We start from the raw sequence: 9555 nt of genomic DNA on the forward strand, positions 1-9555 counted from the left end.
TTCTATTAAAATTATGCCTTCCGTGATGAAAAAAGTAGAAGTTAAAAATTTCAAATATAAATCAACATTAAAAGTGTGAAAAAAAATCCAAAGCATGGTTAATGTCAATTAGATTTGCTCATCGAGAAATGAAATCAATGCGGATCTCAAAAGAAGTTGCAGTATTTTCTGCAAAAAATATTGGACAATTCAGCGAAATAATATTGTTTTCTTCCCCCAAACACACACGCACGCACGCACGCACGCACGCACGCACACACACACACACACGCACACACACACACACACACACACACACACATATATATATATATATATATATATATAGAGAGAGAGAGAGAGAGAGAGAGGGAGAGGAAATCAAAAATTATCTGCACTATAGGCTGGTCACTCCATTAGTAGACTTCATCGAAGATAAATACTAAGCAGGTATTCGATTTCTTAATTGGAGGGTGTCAAATGTTAAGAAATGTCGTATACTGAGGTCACAATACGGAAGTGAACTATCACATAAAATTGTTCTCCAATTAAAGTAATTGAATAACTACTTGTTGTTTCTCTTTGATGCTTGGGGAAAGTAATTCTCAATTCGTAGGCTTCGCTCTCTGAAAGCATCCAGCCTCCATCAAAGACTCTGATCATCTCTGACATCATACATAACTCTGAAACTGTATCTTCATATATAAATACCTCTCTTTCCATTGCAAATGAACTTTCTTGGATCTTGAGGTAGGCTGATTTGCAAGATATTGAAGATTTATTCCAAAGGAATGGACTACTATAATTAAGAACTGGATTAGAAATGTAATCTTATATCCTCGAGTATTGGATAGGGAAAGTAATTCGCCTGACCCTCTTAAGATATCCTCCGTGTTTCAGACAGCATATGCCATGAGACTATACAACATAGTAGCTTTCATCGTAAGTTTGAGTTAGTATGTTTTTGTCAGATATCTGCAAGTGTGTCTGAATTGGAAATGCGTGCAGTAATTCACTGCATTTGCAGTCAAAAGATGCAATTGCACAGAAATCTGTCGACATTTGCATGACGTGTAGGGTAAAAATGCAATGACAGATCAAGTTCAGGCGAAATTTTTCAGTATGTTTGAGAAGTGACGTACATATATTGAAATTGCTAACAATCAGCTGAGATTACTGCTCATGTGAATATCATTAGACAAGATTTCTTTACACCTTGGCAATTTTTTAAATAATACAGATAATTACCTCGAAAAGTAAATTTTGCATGGAACTTTAGAGTCCAAATAAAACTATTGCAAAATTTCGATCTTTTCCTTTTAAGCAATGCAATGAGCGTTTTGATTCCCCCTAGTTGCTGGGAAACTACTTAAATCGAACATCAAAAAAAATGCCTTAGAGATGGGAACATTTTAACATTCCTAGCACTAAAAATTTCATCAACATTTGCTATACAGACCTCTTTTATATGTAAACAGAAAACTTGGTATTTTTCTGTGGGAAAAAAAACGTTTTCACGTCAACAAAACGTATGCTTCGATTCGTTAAAAGCATTGCCTTAAATATTCATAATATCGCTGATAATTATGATATCAAACAAAAATTTAAATTTTACAGTTTTGACAGAAAATTTGCAGATTTGTATCATCGCACCAAAATATAGTTCTTATTCTTAACTGTTGAGGAAAAGACTCTTTCGAATCATAACTAATTAGAAGTGTATGTGTTGATCAAATGTGTATCAAAAACATATTGTAATAGGTTCCTTCAGATGTGAGATTGAGAAATTTCTTTTTTTTCAGTAGCTGAAATCCCTCCTGAAATAGAAAGATTTAAAATAATAAGAGAGAGAATAGAAGCTTTAAGAGCGAGATTTTGCAGTATTCCAAAAATGGATTCTCAAAAGCTGTTCCAATAATAGAACAGAGCTTAGTGGTATATAAATAGAGGAATAAGATATTTGGTGGAGACAAATCTCTTAAAGACTGATGATTTATTTTACAAGTTGTTCTTATTTTGGGGAAGATTAGGCCCAAAACAATGTACGAAAGACTTAGAGGCTTAGAGGCATAGAGGCTTCTTCTTCTTAGAGGTTCAAAATACTTCTGATATAACTATTGTTAGGTTACAAACAAGGTATTAATAGCATATTCAATATCCACAAGAGGATGATGCAGTTGCTTTAGAATGAAACAGTAGATAGTTTGAAAATTTTTTTTCGTTAAAATTACATTAGCTAATACTTTTTGTTTAATTAATTAAAATAATAGTACCGATAATCAAAAATTTCGAATCTTTTGGTTTTTATATGCCACCTAAAAATTAACAAATAATGTTCATATCGCTTGATATATGCGGACGAAATGGTTACAAGTGTAGTTAGATATCTAAAATCTGTAGAGGGTAGATATTGGCGCTAACATGTTAATTATCCAAATTCAAAAACAAAATGATTGTGCTCGCACAGAGCATTAAAGATGACAAAACTTTTGTGGTTATTGCTTCATAGATTATGAGCATTTTGAGGCATTGAACAATGGTAATATCACTAAGAAGAAACAGTGCAACAATCTTTCTTACCGGAAGTATGGAGATCTGCAAACAGAGTAGTTCGTGCTAGAAGACGTAAGGCTATATAAATTCAATGTCAATGTCTATGAGGTAAGAACCAAGTATATACCCAAGAAGTCTGTATACTTGGAATTTTCATTATTGGGATATGGAATCAGAATACTGGCAAGAGTTCCCATACCCACTGCTCAATTATCGACTTCAATGATGCATATCGGATTCCAAATATATGTAATGCTTGTAATTGGCTGGATTAAGGTAGTTCCGACAAATGAATCTGATTCACAGCGGTATGAGCTCATGATTGGATGTAAATGCAGCGAAATAGGGTCTCATGAGTATTGTATAAGGTGGGGGCAATATACAATGCAAATAATGTATAAAAAGAATGAATTGGATATTTATTTTATTTATTGGATATTTATTTTATTTATTGGATATTTATTTTATTTATTGGATATTTATTTTATTTATTGGATATTTATTTTATTTATTGGATATTTATTTTATTTATTGGATATTTATTTATTTATTATTAAATGCTCTCTGAAAAGAATTAACAAGCACTATTTACCTAATACTAGTGGAATTTTATAGGTTAATATTTTAATTATTGCATATGAATATATGTCTGATTTATTCAAAAAAATTTGTTAAAAATCTAGAATCTTTATAAACACATTGTTTAATGTGATTATTAAGAAAGCATCGTTTGAATATTTCTGTTTTGGGTGTGCGGAGTCTAATTTATTCTAAATCCAAATCAAAATATTTCAAGTCATGCTTCATCGAACTGATGGTAATTCATATCACTGACTCTCTGACACGCCCTAAGGCACACGGATAAATAATACTGAATGAACGGATCACCGCAACAGCAGCATTGGCGGGAACTATGATTGAGTTCTAAGGGCCATCACCAGCCACGATACAACCCTTCCCGAAGGAAGTACGTCCCGTCATCGATAGGAGGAGCCAGATACTCCATCTATTTATGTACCCACAAGGGTGGCGAGATCCAACCACCATACCGGAAGCCTCTCATCCTCATTTCGAGGAAGCACCTCATCCCAGGGTTTCGAACTGATGAGGGAGTCAAAGATTCCTAATAACACGTGAGGGAGATAAGAGAGATTTTCCTCCAAAAATGAGAATTTTTGGAATTACAAGAAATATACTTTTAAAATTTCCAAATGTTCTCAGAAGAATAACTGCAGATAGAAAAATTTTTTATGTATCCTCCAAGTTAATTATCTTGAGAAACTGTGTGTGTGTGTGTGTGTGTGTGTGTGTGTGTGTGTGTGTGTGTGTGTGTGTGTGTGTGTGTGTGTGTGTGTGTGTGTGTGTATTATTTTTGCGTCATTCATACAAAGACGTAAATCAGGATTTCAAATTCCCTTTTGTCGCATCTCTCTATGCCTCCGTCACTAGTCGCTGTACTTTTTTGAAACTTGAGAATCGATGACACGTAAGCAAAACAGAAAAATCTATAAAAAATGCTCTTTGAAAAAGGGAAATACTCGCACGAGATGAAATAAACTATATAAGCTGCTCACGGAAATACCGAATGCAATTCTTTGACTTATCATTTGACAAATTAAACATTTTGTGAGCTGGTGCATTATTGTAATGAATGGATATTTGGAAGGCCACGAATTTGATTCGTAGATATTCGGCTCATTGCTTCTGATCTAACCATACAGATATTTAAACAATCAAGTAATGTAATATCAGCATCCGATTTTCTAAGGGCATGTTTTAATATTTCTATGACAATGGTAATTTGTATATCCATTGCGGATGAATAAAATTACTTCTGATCATTCTTATATTTCATCATCCTCAATATCCTATCGGTAATTTTTGAATCGTTGAGGCCACATATAAACTATAATTCGATTTTAATGTTACACTATATTCTGAGTAAACCCTCTTTAAGTTTCTGAAAATTTTCCAAATTGTGCACAAGTCTTGAAAATCCAAAGGTTGGAAGATTCCTGTTTTAACAACTGAACGGCGGCAAGATATTTTGAATGCTTATTATCAAGAGAAAGCCCAATTTCTGCTCCATATATATTATTACCCCATCAACTGGAAGAACTTAATTCTGTCCTGTTGGTAACATGATGTTATTCATTTGTATGGAAGAAGTGGAATAATCTATTGACATTTGTAAAATGTCTGAAAAATATGTCACTTTTTGGAAAGAATGTAGACTAACGATTTTTGGTAGAAATAATTTGGTAATGTATTTAAAAAATTGAATTTGATGAATTATTCAGCGATAGCATTATAATATTTAATACTTACAAAATGGCCAGTCCATCATGCTGATGATTTTCGGGCCAGACTTCGGTAACATGCTGAACAATTAAAAATAAACTATTAATCCTTAGAATCTTGTCTACGATTAAATAAAATGATCAATACGATTGCAGAAAAATGCCCCATAAAAATAAAACATAATAAACTATTGAACTATAGTATTAAACAAAATGATCAATTCCGTTGCAGAAAAGTGATCAGTAAAAATGAGCCTTAAAATATTAAACTATATTGATAAATCTTAGATTAAATAAAATGACCAATACATGTCATATACAGAAAATAAAGCTTCATTTATGATAAGATTATACTGACAAGGTTATGTTTCAAGAAACGATGAAAACTTTTAATTTAAATAGAATCGTCCTAATAGTCAGTGCTCAGACGACTTTAATAGACTTAATAACGAAGTAAGTGCTTTCTGGGATTACACGTGCTTCTCTCAAATATGAGTAAAATGGGTTAAGGAAGGATATTTCAGCCAGATCAATTTCTGTTGCACAGAATCAAGTAGCTCAATGCTTGGTCCGAAACTAAGGAATTTAGAGCTATCGATTGACCATCGTGGTCTCTGCAACTTAATCCAATCGAAAATTCCTAGGATGCACTCAATCGCCTTCTTAGTTTGATGAAAGTGTCCAATCGGGATTAAAATTTCGAACCCTTAGAGAAAGATGTGTGCGAATTTATTAGCAAGTACTAAAACGTTAACTGGATAAAATGGCACATGAATGAAATTTCTCAGGCATTCGCAAAACATTTAGCATTTGGTTAAATCAAAACTTTTACATTAGAAATGCATCATTCTAAAATGCACTTTTAATGCAAAAGAAGCAAAAAATTTAATTAGAATAAATCATAATTTTAATTGCTAAAAAACGTTTTTACAATTTTCTGGTACAAGATACTTGAATTTTATAGTTTCAATTTATCCCTTAAATATAAATTGTTGCCAATTGTCTAACTCCAGTTCCACTGAATTTTATTAGAAATCTGAGTGTAAGAGTTTCACTCAGACGTTGATAGCCACAGACAATAAATCATGTGTGAAATAAAAAAGTTGACACTACTTTTAGTGGGTATGTTATATTGGTTTTTTTTTACATGTGAATGTAGTGGGTGAGGAAGTTCAGTGTGTTACTTGAAGAGATAGTTTCTATTGTCGAGTTCCCTATAAAGGATGGTTTATCTAATTGTTAAAAAATTACTTCTCTTCTGTTGTCAAGTGAGCCATCAATGTTTAATGTTGTATTTGAAAATTATAATAGACATAAGCTAGATTTTTGGGAAATACTGTATGTTGCCTAAAGTATACATACACTTTTTTCAAAATAAATATACCATATTATTACTTGGAGTTTTTATTTATTTTTTTACTTAACCTATGACTATTTTCCGATAATAAAGGATATTTTATTTTTAAATTCAAAACAAATAATCATGCATTTAAGGGATAATATATAAACATAACTACAAGAAAAAAAATTCAAAATTGAAATCGAAATAAAATTATATTTTCTTATAGTGAATTTAGTCAAAGGAAAAAAAAAACTTTATCAGATTTATAAAAGATCTGAAAATTACAATTTTTAAATGAGCAGTATTATTTCGAAATTATTGCGATATTTTACTCAAAACTATTCCAACGTCTATCAATTCAGATGTTTTTACGTTCAACTATCAATAAAATCGAAGAAAGAAACAAAAAGGTTTATTCATATTGCAACATTAAGAAAGTGATAATTTTTAATTTTCATCTGTATGTTATGTAGCCGGCAATAAAGCCTCTGTAATAAATAAACCACTATAATAAAGAGGTGCTTTTACTTATAATCAAAAGTATCATTATTAATTATAACATCAATTTAAAATAATTTGTATGTTTTTAAATAAATATAATATAATATTAAAAAGAAATAAAATATTATTATGAATTACTTAATTAATTTTATTTTGAAATGCGACCTGAATTGAACGGTTTTAAGAAGAAGAAAAAAAGACCTGAAAAAGATTTTTAAAAAATATTTTAAAACTTACTGTTTTAAAATTTCAGAATTTTTTTAAATGAATTGAGATAAAATTAACTCGAATTTAAATAATTCGTTCATTTTAAAATTGAAAATATCTGATATAATAAATAATGCATAGAGATGCAGAGAACAATCTTCAGTAAACAAGTATTCAGAAAATATCTATTGCCAATAAATTTATAAAATGCCTCAAAAGAATTAAAATAAAACTTATCTTAAAAAAAAAGGTTTTTAATGTTTTGTTAAGAAAGTGCAAAATCTATCAAATAATTCACATTCAGCAGAAGTGCTGTAATTTATAAGCTCATTCAGAACTAACGAAGGGATATATAAACCTTTAAATTTGCTTGTTCAAGTTTCACTTTTTTTTCGATGCAATAAAGGAAGATTTTGAGTTTGCGACTCAGAAAATTTTTAATGAAAAACATTGTCACATACCAAATAATTAAGAGTAATTTGTTGGCGTGTCAGTATTTTAGTTTTATCATAGAGAATTTTATTGGCAGAATAATGACAAAAAAAAATGGTAGATACTTTCTGTAAAGTGCGGTTAGTATTATATACTTTTTTTCTGTTAAAACGCTTTCAAATTTAAAAAAGAAAATTAATAGCATATTTATACTTTTTCGAAATTTCAGAAATATCTTAATACAGTTTCTCAAGAAAATGCTCAAATTTTATTGATTTATTGTTTAATCCTTTTAATATTTTTTCTTTGTGTTTTCAGGTTCCATTAATATTTTTATTATATTTTATAATTGCATATATACAGTCTGTCAAAAAACTATAGGAACATACTACAAGTTCACAGATCTTTATCATAATATTTTACATAATTATACAAATGAAACCAAAACAAAGAAATGAATATTATTTTGATATTTACTAATCATAATAATTCAAACAAAACTCTCATATTAATGTAATTATGGTTATAATTGAAAATACAAAAAATCAAGTACAAAAACATGCTCAAAAAATTATTGGGACACTTCCCAATAAAATAAGAAAATCAATGCAAACTTAAAAGTTAATGTCTTGTTGGGCCGTCCTTGCTTATTTTGACCTCTCATAGTCTATTTGGCATGCATTGGACCAATTTTTTGCAAAATGATCCATCAATATTGCCCACTTTTTACCAAATGTTTTCTTAAATCCTGCTTGTTATAAATTTAATATTCAGACAATTTTTGCTTCAAATAATCCTACGCATGCTCAATGGGACTCAAGTCTGAGATCCCAACGTCAAATGCTTAAATTTCAACCCCAAAGTATTTGATTGCCACCTCTATATTTGATAGTAGGCCGTATATTTTAGACACGCATTGCTATATTTGGCTTCTGCCAAACTTTTTGCTTACCATCCGATCCGAAAATGTTATATTTGCTTTCATCAACAAAAATTACATTTTTCTGAAATTCTTTTGGCTGCTTTAAATACATTTTAGCAAATGCCTGCCTAGCTTGTAGATTTGCTTTGCTGATGTAGGGCTTTCTTTGAGGTACTCTGCCATGATATTTATATTTTCTTTAAAAAATTCTAACAGTTTCAGGATTTACAGATTTTATGAACTTAATTTTACATTGCAAAGTCAATTTTACTGCATTAGTTTTTATATTAAAATAAACTTGTTTCACAATCCACCTCTCTTCACTTTTATCAAATGTCCTTCGATGCACTGATATTTGATTGTTTTATATATTATTAGTTTTCTTAAACCTGTCAGTAAGTCAAAAAAAGTAGAATTATTCAGTTTTAAGATATATCCTATACAGTGAACTGATTTTCCATTTTTCCAATGACTTATTACAGTATTTCACACATCAAATGATATATATTTGTTTCTCGTCTCTTGTTTTCTATAACATCTTATCTGTTGAAATATTTATACTTAAAATTATACTCTAAAAAGTGGTAGAAAATTCAATTCTATTGATGTGCTATATGTTTGTTGAATTTCTCATTTCAAAAGTGTCCCAATACTTTTTTGGCTCCTATTTGTCTTTGAATTATCTTTAAAAAGCTGAATCAATTTATAATTTTAAAATAGCAATGAAAATTTCCTTCCAAGTTGTACACTATGTTAAAATATTTCTTGATTCATTTTGTTTTTATTTTAATTTAATAAATAGTTTTATAAATAACTTTGTTGTTATTCATGCCAAGTGCCCCAATACTTTTTTGAATGCCTGTATATATTGATAAAAATATTTTAAAAAAATAGTTTTTGATTCTTAAATCTATTTTAATCTTATTCTATCTATTGGTATAAATCTATTTTAAATTAACGGCTCTTTTATGCACATTTCCCTAAGTATACAAAATGAGTTTATGAGTTATGTTTATGATTCTACTCAAAATATGAGGATTTAAAGCGCAGCCAATTTTCTTACGAAACTGTATTATTATAAAACCATCTCTGTATTATATGACTTAAAATTTATGAAGCTCTTCTATCATCTTTCTGACAACACATTTTTCATATACGACTTGAATATTCTTAAAAAAAGCAAGTCATACCAATTCGCCATGCATTTGGAAAATTCATGGCAATTATTATGTCATATTTTTACAAAATTCATGATGACTATTCTTCTATAAAACGTTCTAACAACACTTTTTTCCACACACTTTTGGATATTCCAATAA

The sequence above is a fragment of the Argiope bruennichi genome, chromosome 2, assembly GCF_947563725.1.
Source record: "Argiope bruennichi chromosome 2, qqArgBrue1.1, whole genome shotgun sequence".
NCBI classification, from domain to species: domain Eukaryota; kingdom Metazoa; phylum Arthropoda; class Arachnida; order Araneae; family Araneidae; genus Argiope; species Argiope bruennichi.